Raw genomic sequence first — 17280 nt, 5'->3', positions numbered from 1 at the left:
AAAAGGTGACTCATGAGAAGACAATAGGAAGCAAATTACAGGGGAAAGGCCACAAAACAAGTCACCCTCTCTGACTAGCTGGTCAAGGTCCTGCAACCCCGAGGGAGGCCACGCAGAGCAGCAAGTCAGAGGTGAAGGGAGACACTCCTCCAAGCCCAGATGTCCACCGCCATCCAACCAGCACCTGTGGGCAGTTCTGCCTTGTGGCTCTCACCTTGAAAACCCTGCCTCACCCGGCTGTGAGAGGGCAGGAGGACTGACACTTATTTAGCACGTCCTAGGAGTCAGGCACAGTAAATAAGTTATCTCATTTACTCACAATGGCCTTAGGAGGAAGTTATCAGCCTCTCCAATTTACTGCTGAAGAACCAAGATTCAGAGAGGTTAACCTACTCAGCAAAGCCACACAGCTAGAAATCAGCATGACCTCAAAACCCATGGAGAAAGGAAGGGAAGTGGAGGGGGTTGAGGTTAAAGTGGGTGGTATCAGGGGTAGCACAGACTTCCAGGCCCCTCCTATTCACAGTATGCACACAATCTCATCCCCTCCCTGTCCCCCAAAACACACACACACACACACACACACACAGTCACAGGGCAGAGCACAGTGAGGCCCACCAGGCCTGAGGCAGGCTTGAACTCTCTCTGGAAGGAGTTGCAGAGGGGAGCACGCCCTTGGAGGCCCCTCCCCAACTCCTCCCTCTGCTCCCCATGCCTCCCTCCCCTTCTCCAGTCCTCCCTCCCCCGACACTCTCCCCTTCCCCCCATCTACTACAGCATCTGCTTCCTCAGTGTCAGCAACAAAGTTTCATCAAAGCTGAGGCCCAGCAAAGTGTGCACGTCCCATCTCTACATGTGCTTCTTCCCAGTGAAAAATGCAGTGGAAAACACGAGACATTAAAGTAGGGGGAAGGCAAACCGATTCAGGAAGGAAGCAGGAAAGGAAGGAAAAGAAAAGAGAGCTATCTCTGAATGTGGTTCCTGCGTCCACTCACATTTACGGGGCACCTGCCTCACTTAGGGCCCTGAGCCAGACACAACAGTGGGGCCGAGGAATGCTGAGGAGACAGTCGCACAGGCTGTACACGGCACAACTCCAGAGGATCCATTCCCAGAAGTGGTTCTGCAGAGGACGCGGGCTGGCTCCTATCCAAATGGCGTGGCAGTCAGAGGCCTGGGTTCCCAGGTCGGCTTCCCCACTCCTTAGTCATCCCACACCCTTGAGTCTTAGATTTCTCATGTCCAAACGGAGGTGGGATGGGGTGGGTGTTACGATACGCACGCACCCTTCTCATCTCCAGTGTTCCAGGAAAAAGGTGTACTTTGTAAACTGTTGTGATAAAGAGAGAGAAAGCAATGAAGGGATCCTGGGGTAGAGGGTGGATGGGGGCAGAGATGGACTGAGCCTGTAAGAAGAAGAGAGCCAGGGTCACTGCCGCGATGACCTCATGTGGCCCGCAGATGTGGTGAGGCGTCAGGTGCCGGTTCATCTCTGCCCCACACTGGTTTTGTCACGTGAGATACATCACGGCTTCCCTGAAGCCTCAGTTTCCTCACATGTAAAATGAGGCTATCAGACAAAGTGATCTGCAAGTTCCTCCTTTGGCTCATTTGGTCTGTACTTCTAGTTCTAGGAAGAATCAGTTCTGTTGGCCATGGGGAGTCACAGGGGGCTTAGACTGACAGGACCTGCCCCGCGCTTCCCCTTGCCCCAGAGGGCACTCCCATCCCTACCTCTCACCCCCATTTCAAAACAATGTCCTGTTACTGTGCTCCATGGACCAGAGGCTCAAGACGCAGACGTGAGCCTTCCAGGAGCAATGCGGCGCCTTTCTCCTCGCTGGAGGCAGGACACATCACGACTCCCACCCCCCACCCCACCCCCCCGGCAGACAAGCCAGGAACATCCACGCCTGGAGTGGCCCCTGAGCATGCAATCAGCCCTCACAGTCACCGGCTCCGACAGGAGAACCCCTAGGATGAGCAGCCATGCCCCACGCCACACCCCACACACCAGCACCCCCAATCAGATTTAACCTGAACATAAGTCCCCACTTCCTGGTCAAGCCTCATGGGCCTCTGAAGAAACCAGAGCAGCACCTGTGACATGGCAGGTCCCCAAGCAACTGACACCTGGGCAGAGCTACTGGGCCTTTTGCTGCTGTGACCAAACCTTCCTTTCCCCCCCATGGGGAGTACGGTGCTTTCTCAGCCCAGATCCTCTGGGGGCAACCTAGGGAAGTGGTTTGTGGCTTGGGCTTTGGGGTCACTGGTGTGAGATGAGATTCTCAGCTCCACTCCTTGCTAGCTGATCATCTTGACTCTGAACGACCTGCCCAGCCTTGCAAAGCCTCCGTTTGCTCCCTCCAATAAAATAGGCATGACATCTCTCTAACAGGGTTATTGTGAAGATTAAATTTGATCATGTTTTTAAGGCACCCTACCCAGGTGCCTTAAGGCCCCAAGCGTCATAAAGGTTCAAGAGATGGTAGAACTTGCTAGTGGGGCGCCCTGGGACAAGAGGAGGGTTTGCAGCGAACCAGGTGGGTCTTCCAAGGTGAATCCTTCAAGGAATGACTAACAGGCCCAGAGTTACAATGCTCGGTGCTTGGCTCCACAGCGCCCTCTTCCTGCCAAGCCAGACCACTACCACTGCCATTCAGTCCAGACTTGAGCACCCCCTAGTGGCTGCACCCCTTCTCTGCTGGCATCCAGTGACCGTGGCTACAGCAGTATAAAGACTCCCCCCTCACTGTCCCCTCCCCGCTCCCCACACAGCAGCAGGTGGCCCTTTGTTGGGCCACACAAAGACAAAACCGCTCACTTGCAATGCCTTGCAGGCATCTGCAAGCTTATAGTCCCCTAAATTAAAAGATATCAAGTTTCTACAGTGGGCATGTATTAGTCATATTAGAAAAAGAAGAAACGAGATAAACAACTATTAAAAAAAAAAAACCATAATGGAGATGGAGGGGGGGGGAGTTGGAGTGGAAAAAGAAAAAAAAAAGGTCTATTTTGCACAGGCTACATTGCAGGAGTGAAGAAAAGTAAAGAGTGGGGAAATTGCGATTCCCAGAACCACTCTTGTGTCCTTTGCCTAAAAAATAAGGTTGATAGAAGAGAGTCGAGCTGGGGCAGGGGACTTCAAGCTGTGGGGGTAGCAGCCTGGTGGGCCCTGAGGTGAGCAGAGGGGTCCCAGGCAGGAATGCCCGTCACCCAGTCTTGCTCTAAGGAACAGGCACCCACACCACCCCTGCTCTGGGCATCGGGCCGCCTCCGCCAGGCATCCAGCTGCTGGCCCAGGACCCTCCCTTGAGCAATGTCAGAAAGTAAGTGCCTTTCAAACCAGGGTTTTCGATGGTCAGGTGAGCAGGACTGAACGTTCACTGTGAAATGAGAATTGGAGGGATCACACTACCTAAGCCTCCTTACAAGGGACCCAAGTGTCCTCCGGATTTCAGGGGTCACCTGTCCTTTAATAATCCAATCAGCACTACCCAAGGATCCATCTCCTGTGGCAGGGGGTGGGGGTGGGGGTCAGTGTTTCCGGGAGATTCCCCTCCAAGGATTTCTGAGCTTCCCAGTGGGAACCAAATGCGTCCACTAGCACACTGGAATTGTTTCTTGCTGCCGGATTCCCCAGACATTCTGCCCTGGGCCACAGTTCCACCACCTGGGGATCACAGCCTGCCATCTCGTAATTTCATTCTCCAGGCCACTGCATCTGCCACCCACTTACTGTTTCCTCTCAGTCCTGGACGCAAGCCAGCGTCTCCCGCCTCACACACAGCTATGACAGAACTGGTATTTTAAGACAATTTTACTGAAGGCCTGCGGTAATATATGTACCAAGAAATTAACTTACAGCTGCTACTAGAAGTTGCTAGTCTTAAAGCTCATAGCCCCAAACCTGACCTCGCCCTGTCTGCCAGGCTCCCAGCAGGACGCCACGTGGAGGGGAACAGCTCTGTCTCCCGGAGCCCCAGGAATCTCCAGGAGGCTCCACACCTTGGGGTCAGCTCCCTTTCACCCCGGAGGGATGAGAAAAATCACACAGTGCCAATGTCTCCAAGTGTCCCCAGGCTCCACAGGTGTGGTCTGGCTGTTAGGGCCCAGACCGGACAATCACATGACTCCAACTTTTAGGTGTTGTCCTGTTCAGTGAGGAAAGTACAGTGGCCACCTGTGCTCAGTTCCATGCACAGTCACCCCCCACCCCCCACCATCGGAGGGGAAGGCGGAATGCAGCTCATTCAATTCCTTTGACCTGGTGCAGGCTTGGCTCCAGCTCTCCCAGGAGAAAATTTGAGAAAACAGGACATGAACAACCCAGTGCCATGGTATTGTAAATTCAGTGGTTGGATGGGGAGTGGGTGCAGGTAGGATTCTAACTCCACAGGAGGGGGCTCCCCTAACAACTCAGGTGCATTCTGAACAAGACCCTGAGCACGGCAGAGTGCAGCCTCTGCTTTGGGGGGCACTTGAGTCATGTTTCAGAGATGACAGGCAGGTACTTGCTGCCTCAACTAAAAGGCCACAACGAAGGGGTCACATCCAGAACTGCCCAAGAGATGAATTCCAGTCTCCACCCTGGCCTGCTGCAAATGCTTACAGGCCCCCGAGGGCAATTTTCCAGCCCCAACATTATTTTAAAATCCAGTCTCTACCCGATACCCCACTAAATACATGGAGAGTTGAGAAACCCTTTGTCTAATGGAGGGAAGGAAGAAGTGTTCCAATCAAGATTCTTTTGTTCTTTATATTTTTGGCTCCTTTCCATTCAGGATTCTTCTCTGGCTCCTATTCTATCTATATATCATATATGTATGTATGTATGTATGTATGTATGTATGTATTCTCTATCTATCATCTATCTATATATCTATCATTTATCTATCATCTACCTATCATCTATCATTTTACCTACCATCTATCGTCTATCATTTTTCTTTTTTCTATCTATCTATCATCTATCTATCTATCTATCTATCTATCTATCTATCTATCTATCTATCTATCATCCCATGCCAGTCTTTTGCTGAAATGGTCATGTTTTGCATCAAAGAATTTGCAGGCTGTGTCTGCAATTGCTCACAGCTTAGACTTTAAATTCTGAGTCTCACCCAGTAGATTCCTACAAAAAGCTCTGTTCCTGTCACTTCCACAGACTTAGTCAACAACCCAAATTAGGATGATTTGCTTTCCTTCAAAGTGTGCCTTCTGCAAAACGCCTGTTTCTTTCTCTTTAGCTACATCACCTTATTAAATTAAAATTTTTCATTTTTAAAAATTTGAAAAATATAGAAAAAAAAATACAAGCTGGAAGATAAAAGCATTCTATTCCCAACACCCAGAATTAAAACACTGTTAGTTCCTTGGCATAATTATTTTCAGGGTTTTCTACCTTACAACAAGCACACGCAAACACACAAATCACTATACAGTTTTTATTTAAAAAGGTATGTATGCTTATTATAAAGAACTTAAGCAATGCAGAAAAGCACAAAAGCAAATTTAACTATCACCCAGAAATAACCATTATTAACATTAGGCAAACATGATCGCAGATAACTTTCTCTGCATTTAAGAGAAAGCCAAATAATTGGATACATATGTAGAGAGAAAGTCAGAAATACTTTAATAAAAATGGGATAATACCAAATATGCTAGTTTAATAAAAAGTATAAATTTAATTTGACACGAATTTATCGGAAAAACAAACCGAAATGAAACAGAAGAAATTGCTAAACTTCAAATAAATGCTTCTTTACCACAAAAAAGTGTTTTTAAAAAGATTCCTATAAGGTTAACTAAAGATAATATGAAAAGCATTATGTATATAATCATGATTTTCTTAAACTAAATATTTTTTGTATTACAAACAGTATCAACTGATCTTTCCACTCTATATAGACATTAGTATTTCTATATCTCCTTCTATTTTTCTATTATTATTATTATTTTAGTAGGGTATGCAATATTCATATTTGATAGCCATAACTCCCATAGCTGTTTAAAATTCTATTTCAAAATGGATTTCGTGGTCACCATGAGTACTTCTTAATTTCTGAATTCTTTCCTTTTAGTCATAACTTATTTGGCTGGATTTCCTCATCAAGCAGCACCCGATCTGAGGGCTCATGGCTGCTGTGCTCACAGGTTCTATTACACTTGAGAATATCTGTCTGCCTAGTCTTACTACTTAAACGATAGCATGCCTGTTTTTGTGTAATATTTTTAGGCAACACTTTACTTCCCCCAGAGGTTTGGAGACATTATTTTATTGTCTTCAGGAATTGATGATTGCAATGGAGAAAGCATGCCTTCCACCTATCACTCCCTGCTACCCCCTGAACCCACCGACCTTTCTTTATCCTGGAAATTCAATAGCCTACCTAGGCTATGCTCAGCAATCAATATCTATAATCACTCTTTTCTGGAACACCATATGCTCTTTTGATCTGGAGAATTATTTTTTTCTTCATCTCAAAGAAACTTTCTGGAACACCTTCGAGTACAGCATCTTTATCCTTAGCTGGGTTCTTGAGTTTAGCCAATACCTGTTACGGTCACATTGGAACATCTTCGTCTCACTTTGATATCTAGCCATTCCTCTCAATCTCTTCATCTTTTATCTATCTCATTGAAATTTTCCTCTATGCTGGTCATTTCATCTACGTTCAACTGTGTCGATTCTTTCCTGGCACTTTCAATTTATTTAGCATATGTGAAAGTTTTGGTCCACAGTTTACTTTTCTAGCTCTACAATCTCTACCCCATTCTTTTTTTTTTCTCTTGTACCATGTTTCCCCGAAAATAAGATCTAGCTGGACAATCAGCTCTAATGCGTCTTTTGGAGCATTAATATAAGACCCGGTCTTATTTTACCATAAGATCAGGTCTTTATAATATAATGTAATGTGATATAATACCTGGTCTTATATTAATTTTTGCTCCAAAAGATGCATTAGAGCTGATTGTCCAACTAGGTCTTATTTTCAGGGAAACAGGGTAACTTAGGGTTAGAATTCATGTATTTATGCAGCTGTTCTATATATGACACGGTAGTGAAGAGTCTCCTTCTGTTCCATGAGTGTCTTTTCTTCTAGGTTGGGTATTTCTTCTTTTGGCTATAGGGTGCTTATAGTGTTGCCGTGTTGTTTCTGTTTATTTTTCTTTCATTTGAACAATTCTGTACTTCCTATTTGTACTGATACAGTGTGGGTACTTCTTAACAAATTTTGCCACATCTGAGATGTTTGTTTGGGCTTTGAACTCCTGACTGAGGCCTAGTAACCCATTTCTGTGCGCTTTTCTTTAGCCTGAGGGATGGGGGTGTGGAGTGTGGAGGAGCTCAGCAAAAGCATGATACTCAATAAATGTTAACTATTATTGGTTAGAGTGACTGGGCTCTGCCTTCTCTTCTTCAGCTTGTTAAGTACCCTGTCCCAGGATTTCTCCACCTACTTTGAGGATCTATTTCATCAACATAGGAGCTATCCTGAGCTAGGGTTCTTCCCTCTAATTCAGCATAGAGCCCTGAAGCATCCATCCCATTAGATGGGGAGAGGCCTCACCTTCCACTGTCTCCCATTTCACCGGCCCTGCAGCCTTCCTATGACTCCCCAGATAAGAGGGAAAAAAAGAAAAAAAAAAAAAACTAGTCACTTGGCATTTCTTCTCATTTGGGAGTCTTCTTGGAAAAAAAAAAAAAAAGTCTCTAGTTTTTTATCGACTTCAAGATGAGCCCAGCTTGATACATCTCTCCACCCAAATCCAGAATCTTCTATTTCTTTTCTTAATCATGAACATTAGTATTCACTTTCTTAAGTACTATAGGAGGGAAATTCTGAGATCTGGTTACAATTTGCATATTCCCCAATCCTCTAACAGTTTTGGTAGCTTTCTTAGTTTTAACAATAATAGTTAACATTGATTGCGTATGTGCCGTGCTCTAGACACCACCCTAAGCCCCTTGATAGTCATTGCCTCATCAAATTCTCCAAATAGTGCTTCAAGGAAAGTACGATTAATTAGCCCCACTTTAAGGAAGAGATAACTAAGGCCTAAAAAGTATAAATAATAACCTTTATCTTGATCCCACTGTGCCTATATTGGGATGGAAAGAGATTTTGCAGAGAGGCTGGGCATTTCTGAAAGCGAAAGAAGAATTTTAGTTGATGATGACCTGGAATGACCCCCACTTCCTTCCTGAGTGATGGTGGAACCCATTATTTCTTTACACGTCCTGTGTCACCTTAAAAATATCCCCTGGGATGTAGCAGCCGGAAGGTCACTGAGTCGTGGCCTTGGGCTGCGTGTGTGTCTCCTACTTCTCGGTTTTGCAGCTGGAATTCGGAACCTTGGAGGCACAACAATAGCATAGCTTTGCTCTGACAGCAACCCCAAGATCCTTCCCTGGGGTTTATGTCTCAGTGACCCTACATCTGACCCAGTTACCCAGACTTTTCCATGAAACTAAGTCTTAGATGCAAATTAACGCTTGTTTTCATGGAGTACAATATAACCAAAGGGCCCCTTCTAATTACGAAAGCCCTACAGATTTTCATCTAAAAAATTCATGGGAACTTTGCGTTCTGACATGTTTGATTTAATATTAAAATCTTCCAGGAAAATTAACCTTCCAGGAAGATATCCTATGCTTGTTCTGTGGGTGTGCTGCCCTGGCACTCTGCCTTTTGTGGGAGGGTGAAAATAAGCCTTCTTTTCCACAACCCATCTCAGCAACCTTAGGTCGTTATCATGTCTCAGTTCAGAATAGGAAAAAACAAACTGGTCTTAGTCAACTTGTGGGAAAAACAGGAGAGGGCCCCTGTCTGCCTGGAGTGTGTGCCTCTCCTAGCTCACCAGCCACAGTTCACTGCCCGTACACACCACCCAGGCTACTTACAGGATTCATAAATGTATCTCCACACCATCACCTCAGAGCACACGGGGTTTCACAGCCTGGCCCGGCCTCCTGAGAGACATTCATCAGACCCAAAGCAGCTAACAAAAGTGGGCTGCCAGGCAGGGCACCCGGAGGCCCACACACTCCCCAAGGCCTCCCCAGTTACTCATGGTCCCCTCCAAATTCCTCCACACTCTGAAACCACAGCCTCAAGTCCTAAGTCTTAAAGTCACTTCTATTTACTGAGCAGCAATGATATGCTAGAGGGTGTGAGGTCTTTGAATTCAGTGAGGTCTTATTCTTCTCAACAATCCTGCAAAATCGGTATTTGTGTGCCCATTTTGATGACTAGAAAACTGAAGTTAAAAGGCTGCTTTCAGGCACACAGTCAGTAAGAGACGCAGTGAGAATCAAACGCAGTTGGAGTGCTTCAACTCTTATCTCCCCAAGGGGGATCTTAAATCCCATGGGGCAGAGGTGTGGCTTTTCCTTCTCTGAGTCTACGCAGTGGACAGTCTGAGGTGTACTTAAAATCCCCCTCTTCTCTGAGAAGGTCAGGCTTATGCTCCTTCCTCCTTCCTCTCCTAGGATGAGGTCTTTTCCAGGAGGCCCTTCCTCAGACATCAGCTCTGCAGGCTGACCCTCTTTCTGTGGTCCTGCCCAAGACACATGGCGACTCATTGGGCTGCACGGTCCTTTTCCATCTTGCCTGGGCCCTGTAGGGGGCTCCTTTGTCCCCTTGTGAGACAGGTTAGTCAACATGTTGTTAGGCAGACAGGAAAGAGCCCTGGTGAAATAAACAAAAGGCAACCATATCCTGAAACTCCACATTCTGGAATGTCTCCTTCACTCCAGGACAAAGATACAAGAACGGCACCTTGAGGTTAATAAATTATCTCAAATCCCTTTTGGCTGGACAAAGGAGTAGATCTGATAGATAGGAATGAGTTATTTCATTAATCCCTTCAGGATGGGCAAACAGGACAAACCTAATAGACTAATTCCATTAGAAGGTGCCAACCCCCTTCCCCAAGCAGGCAAGGGAAGGTATAAAAAAGAACTTTTGCCTCGATCACTGGGCAAGCTGGTCGGGACCCTGTCTCGTTCCGAGAGTTGAAACTCTTTACTCTTTACTTTTAATAAACTTTCCTCTTTTTAAACCTCTTTGCCTCTCCTGGGTCCATGTTTCCATTCTTCAGTCTCACAAAACACAATCCCGGCACTCCCTCACTCAGAAATCCCCTACATCATTTGGGGACTCACAAAGAAAATAGCCTACATCATTTGGGGGCTCCTCTGGGATGGAAGGAAGAGGTAAATATTATCTGTGCCTTTCAACTTGCCCACCTATGGGCCTTCATCATTTTTTGTCTCTTTCTCCTGTCACACAAATATCGGGACTCCGTCAGCCATTTAAAAGCGACAAGCGTAGCTACTGACCTTAAGCCATGGAGGTAAAGGCTTTGCGGCAGGGCTCTGGTCAATCCCCTCCGGCACTGAGCCGGGGGAATGTTGCCTACAGTGGACTGCTTTCTCTTGTAAGGAGCGGATGGCGAGAGGTTGGCATGAATGATCCTAGGTAGCAACTGAGGAACTTTCGCCCGAAAGGGTGCCGTTTGGAGGCTCTCCCTCCCGCTCTGTGCTACTTTCTCCTATTCCTCTGCTGCCTTTTTCCTTTCTGTGAAAAGGCTGAATGCTGGCGCATGGCCAGGACTGTGGGCCTTTGCAGACAACCCTGTCCGTGGTTACTCTGCGGTGGGCCCCAAAGGTCTTTTTGGTCCCTTCCCAGCCCGACCACCTGTAAGGGTGCCAGTGGGATGTCTCCTTCAACCATGCTGCTCTTTTCATCCTTTCACTATCTCTCCCCAGCTCTTGAGACGTTGGTCTGGGGTTTCTTCCCTATGAGACCTCAACACTCTCCAGTAACATATTTTGACAAGCCAGACAGGAGGTAAGCCCATTTTAGGGGACCCTAAATTCTCTCGCTCACTTTCCTATACCTCTTTTGTTTGCCATCCTTTGAGGGCACGGGTGGGACAGTTAAATGGCCGTTAGGGCATCTGCTACTTGAAAACTCCTGTGACAGGATAACCGCTCTTGGAGCAGGTCATTTAGAACCTGCCGGGCTGAAGACAAATCCAAGCACCAGTGAGGTCTGTGTTTGTACGGCATAATGTCTCTCTAGAGACTTGATGTTTCCATCCCCTCTGTTCTTCCGCCACCTCACTGTACTCCTCTGGGGACCACCCCTGGCTTCTCTGCCACCTGGCTCCGCCCCCAGCTCACTGCCACTACAGCAACAGCCAAGGGGGAAAAAAACGCAAGAATACAGCCCAGAACACCAGGCCACCACCTGGCCACCGCAGCCACTGCCAGACAAAGCTTTTAAGGAGGACCGACATATTCCGGACTCACTTTTTCTTCAGGAAACAGCCTTGTCCGAAGCCTTTCGGGGCTTCAGATATCTTTTTGTCCCCCCCCACATATTGGGCTTCAGGGCCTCCTTCCACTCTCCCTTGCGTAGGCCATATGCCTTCCCTACAAGCTTTAAGTATGTATTCCCTCCTTTACTAACTTTATTCAGAAGGCTGACTAACTTTATTTGGCTTGTGCCGTCATTTTTTGTGATGCCCAAAGTTGGGACATACACCCCTCTACCTTAAAGCACCTCATTATTGGCCCCAGCCTTTATCGGCCTGTGGGCCGGAGCCAGACATTCAGGCGGACGGACACACACACACAGACACGGATTTGGATAGGCACCCACCAGAGGCACGGGTAGGGGCGCCCAGGTAAGCGTGAATAAATCCTGGTGCACTTCTGAACCGATCGCGCGGTGACCATGGCCCACGTTTTCTGGGGGACACCCTAGAACAAGTTGTGGGAGATGAACTGCAAAGGGACGCCGTTCTGTTCTTCTTCCCTTTCAGATGGGCAATCAGCCCTCACGTGCCTTCACCGCCCCTGAATTGCATCTCGAAACATTAGGACAAATTTGACCCTCAGACTCTGAAAAAAACAGCACCTGGTCTTTTGTTCTGAGGTTTGGCCTCAATACAAGTTAGAAGACAGAGAAACCTGGCCTCCTGAGGGAAGTAACAACTATAATACTATCTTACAGTTAGATTTATTTTGTAAAAGGGATGGCCAGACATGCCAGGTTTCTAGAAACCCTCATTGGGGACATAAAAGAAACTAAATTGATAGTTCAGAAAAAACAAAAAAGGAGCTCCATCCATCTCCTAATCCACCTATAAACAGGAATGCCTTGAGGCTGAGGTAACTGAAGGAAAAACATGGCACGTTTAAAAACCAAGCAGCTAATTCTGAAGCCAGACCCCTCCCGTTCCTCCTCTGCTGCTTTGGTTCTAAGTTCTGCAGGGCCACCCTCCGTGGGGCTCATTGTAAGGGAAATCGCCTTTAGACTGGAGCCCCACAGTACTAACATTCTAAATAAGCCTACTTTTAAAATCATGTCATCTCTGTTGCAGAATTTGTCAAGAAAATAGCTTAGCTTATTTACTTTGGGATCTCATAGAGTTAGGAACTGATAAAATGTTAACATATAACACTTTTCAGTGATAATATAGTGTAGGTGTTTGGACAAGGTGTCTCACCATCTGTTGGTAACTTAAAATTTCCATTTTTCTAAGTTACGTTAAATGATAAAAATTATTAAATATCAAGGTATTTCAAAATAACAAAATACTGAGGTGTTAATTATTAGGTAGGTCTAAGTTCATCTATTTCTGGCTTCTTGTCACAGGAATGTTGAGATAAAGTAAGATCTGTTAATAAACACATCTTATATTTTATTACAAAGGCCTATGCTTTTAAAGGTTGCCAAATATATTCCTGGATTTGCCAGTGGAAGTGCTAAGTGCTTGCTTTTGGTTGTCAGTAAAAATTACAGTTCTGAAGGTTATGGATTCCAATATGGAAGAAAATGGTGTGTGTTTTCAAGGGTGGTATTATAAGGTACGGAAATGCATTTTTGAAGGTACTGAAAGAAAGCAGTTTGTCCTATAAAGATGGTTATTTCTGAATGCGTGTAAAGAGACAAACTAAGAGGAACAGGGAAAGTTGTAGAAGGTTTGTGAGAAGTTTTGACAGTTTTATATATAGTTAAGCTAATATAATTAACTAAGTAAATTTAAATCTCAAAGGTAAGCTTGTACAAAATAAGAGTTAAGTTTTCTCTCTCTACTAAGATAAAGTTTGTTAGACTATTGGTCTACTATTGATATTAGGAAAAAGTTTTCTACCTAAAAAAAGCAAAGATTAGATATGTCACCAAAATAATTTTCTATGGTTTATATTTTCTCAATCAGGTCCTTGGTTACTCAAAAATTAAATCTAAAGACTAAGTTTTGCTAATAGTTAAGTAAACGTCTATATTGTAGAACTGCTAGAGTTCATGTGCTTTCCTCAGTATCAGCATTAGGCCAATAAAAGGAAGCTTAGCCTAATGTTTTTCCCTAACTGGGAGGGAATTCTAACGGTTCTGGCCCACTGTTACATCCCTGAATAAGAGGCTCAGATCCTAAAGAAGGCCAGGAATTTGTTTAAATGTCTGTAATAGCCAAGACAGAAAAACAAGGAACAAAGGAACAGTGAGACCAAAGGATGAGACGAGAGAGAGGCCAGACTTTTGGCCACAGTTATAGACAACCCAGGGCTGAAGCCACCTCAGGACACACCAAAAGCCCCAGAAAGAAAGCGCCAGATACAAGAACTTGCTTTGGATGTGGAAGCCCAGATCACTGGAATAAGGAGTGTGCTCGTCCTTCAAAACAGCTGTGCCCCCTGTACCGTCTAAAGGGCACTAGAGAAGGGAGTACCCCTTGTTCTGAAGGGAGCAAGGACCAGCTCCCTCCCCAAAACCTGCCATAATCACTGTTGGGCCTGAAATTCCCAGCGGCTCCCGAGGTGTTCTCATCACAGGGGGTAAAACTGCAGGTAACCCTCATGTGGCAGGTAAGCCTATTGATTTCCTAATTGATATAGAAGCCATTTATTCTGTCTCAACTGCTCACTGTGCTCACTTTTTTCCTCTGAAAACTGGTTGGTTGTAAAGAGAAAGACAGCCCCCAGATTTGGGCTCATTTTACTCAGCCTGTTCCTTATCATTGGTCTATACCTTAAAGAAAATGTAAAATAAACAAATTTAAAAAGGACTCTAGAAAAGTTTTATCAAAAGACCTCGAAGCCCTGGCTCTAACTGCTGCCCATTGCTTTAGATTCTACCCTGAATTCTGTTATTTCCTAGGTTAACTTAAGATCAATAGTCACTTCAAAAATATAAGGAACTAGAGCTCATAACTCGCGGCTGGCCAGCTGGCCTCTGGGCCATAGTTGCAGCTGCCCTCCTTGTTCCTGAAGCCACCAAGCTTACAATGTGACAAGACATAACTGTCTTTGCCCCCCATCACATTCGAGGACTTTTAAATGCTAATAATAGTCACTGGCTCACTGATAGCTGCCTCCTGCCGGTATTAGGCCCTCTTGTTAGAAGGTCCTGTAATCCAAATAGGGACCTGCTCCACTCCTAATCCTGTCACCTTCCTCCCAGAGATGGAGGAAGGATTAACTCATGAATGCCAACGAGTTTTAATACAAAAATATGCTGCAAGAGCAAATTTACAAGAAACGCCCCTAGACAACCCAGATTGGATGCTCTTCACTGATGAGAGCTCTTTTATAGAAAGTAATATACAAAAGGCTAAATATGCTCTAGTTACTCTGTGTCATGCAGGGTGTCATGCGGAGTCTCTGGTCCCACTCCCCACATAAGAATGCCGGACATGGAGAGGCCAAAAAGGAACACCCACAGAGCCATAGATAGGGGAGTCATACCACTATATTCCCCCTGGTGGCTGGATTGGAGACACAGGAAGTAGGAGCCACACTATCCGCAAACTGCCGTCCACTTTTCTGCAACCCACACCCCGCAATCCAACGTGCTAACTGCAATCCACACTTGCCAGCTCAGCCACCATCTTCTTGTTAGCCCCCATTTTCTGCTAGTGTAGCCACAGCAGTTATATTAGTGGCCATTGGCTAACTGGTTACAGCTGACGGCCAACTAGCCACAGCTGATGGCCATCCAGTCACAGTTGATGGCCATTTACTACCTGAGCCAGCACCTTTCCACATGAGGCCGAGAGCCTGGAAACTGCACTCCTGGCTCTGTCCCCACAGACCGTAACAGTTTAAACTGGAGCTCTACCACCTCTGTGAGTTCTAATGCACATGTCAAATTGCTGGCTAGATGGTTTCTCATTTATGGGAAGATAACCTCCCATCTTACAGCACTGGGGGACTCTGCTCTCTCGGGAAATTAACTGTCTTCTTACCCCCAAAGTCTCATCAGGTTAAACATCACAATAAATGTACTCTGGACTCCAGCTGTAACATCGATATATATTTCTTCAGCCCACTGTGTACGTATCCTTATCTCTTTTTGCAGTACGTACTATAACCCTTGCGTTAAATGTAAAGATTAGTCAAATAGCTTGCTCGATAACAAAGGCCCTCCACACCACCTCACAGGCTATCCACACCATGGGACAAGAGTTAGGACAGGTCAGAGAAACAGTCTCAAAAACAGAGCTGCCATAGATTATCTACTTCTCAAACACAATCAAGGATGTAAGAAGTTTAAAGGGTTACACTGTCTCAATCTCTCTGATAATTCACAGTTAATTAAAGATCAAGTTCAACAAATTCATAACGTAGTTTCCAATATTAAACTAAAAACAAGATTCTTCCGCCTAGATTTTTCCTTCCTTAACTTCCTGGCTTCCCAGTTTAGCGGGACTTAAGGAAACTTTTCTCATTTTTCTTTTATCCGTTATTATAGGTATTATCTCATGCTGTTGCCTACAATGTGTCTCAGCTTACAGACTACCCACTGGTTGGCTATGAAGGCCTACAGGACAACATCTTCACCTGGATTTGTTCATCTTCCAAGGACCCTTAGGTAGACCTCTGGACAAGCCCTAGCTGCCAGTCTCTCTCTACTACCCCCTCCTCAGACTGAAGTAGCCAGAGAAGTCATCACCCCTATTTCCTAACAGTTAGGGTTATGTCTTCAGAGGGGGGATTGAGACAAGTTAGTTAACATGTTGTTTGGCAGACAGGAAAGAGCCCTGGTGAAATAAACAAAAGGCAGCCATATCCTGAAACTCCACATTCTGGAATGTCTCCCTTACTCCAGGACAAAGATACGAGAACGGCACCTTGAGGTTAATAAATTATCTCAAATCCCTTTTGGCTGGACAAAGGAGCAGATCTGATAGATAGGAATGGGTTATTCCATTAATCCCTTCAGGATGGGCAAACAGGACAAACCTGACAGACAAATTCCATTAGAAGGCTCCAGCCCCCTTCCCCAAGCAGGCAAGGGAAGGTATAAAAGCAAGAACTTTTGCCTCAATCACTGGGCAACCCGGTCGGGAGCCCGTCTCGTTCCGAGAGCTGCGAGTCTTTACTCTTTATTTTTAATAAACTTTACTCTTTTAAAATTCCTCGCCTCTCCTTAGTCCGGGCTTCCATTCTTCGGTTTCACAAGACATGATTCCGGCACAAAGACAATATCCTACGTCACTTGCCGTCACCCTGGACTCCTAATCACTCCTTTACACCACTAAGCACTGTGCTGGTGCTAGCAAAGCTACAAATGAGTGATGCAGTGGGAGCCCAGACAGTATGGTTGCAGGGAACACACACACACACACACACACACACACACAGAAGTTGAACATCAACAGGGACATCAATCGGCAGTGTGTGCTTAGAACCACTGCCTAATACAGGGAAAGACAAACAGAGGAGGGAGATAACACTTCGGTGGGGGCTAATCAGGGAGGCTTCCTGGAGGAGGTGAAAGTAGAACTGAGCACGAGAAGTTCCGTGAGTTTTACATTGTGGTGAAAAGTGAAAGGAAAACCAAGTGAGCCAAGGCACAGAGCTATGAAGAAGCTGGAAGCTGCATCTTCCGTTAGAGGAGAGGAGGAGAAGGTGATGCCAGCCAGGGGGAGGTCAGGCTTGCTCCTAGGACTGCTCCACTTCTCGGCGTGTGGTGTTTCTCCTTATGTCCTGCCACACAGCAGCCACTAAGGGACATTGCAGTGGGCGCCAGCAGGGTGATTGCTTCTGGGCTCCCATTCTCAGGAAACAACCCTTGGTGGATATCCCTAGAGTCACAGGGCACTCATACGGACACTACCCCGGGCAAGGGTGACACCACCCCACCCCACCCCCAAGCCAATCAGACTCTGTCCCCTGGAAGATTGACAAAAGAACTAGGAGACACAAGGTGGTCAGAGGGTGGTTTGGGGAAGAGCAAAGGCTCACCAGCTGGTGGT

Source organism: Rhinolophus hipposideros (assembly GCF_964194185.1).
Source record: "Rhinolophus hipposideros genome assembly, chromosome: 5".
Lineage (NCBI taxonomy): Eukaryota > Metazoa > Chordata > Mammalia > Chiroptera > Rhinolophidae > Rhinolophus > Rhinolophus hipposideros.
The sequence above is the reverse complement of the archived record's forward strand: the minus strand, read 5'-3'. Positions refer to the sequence as shown.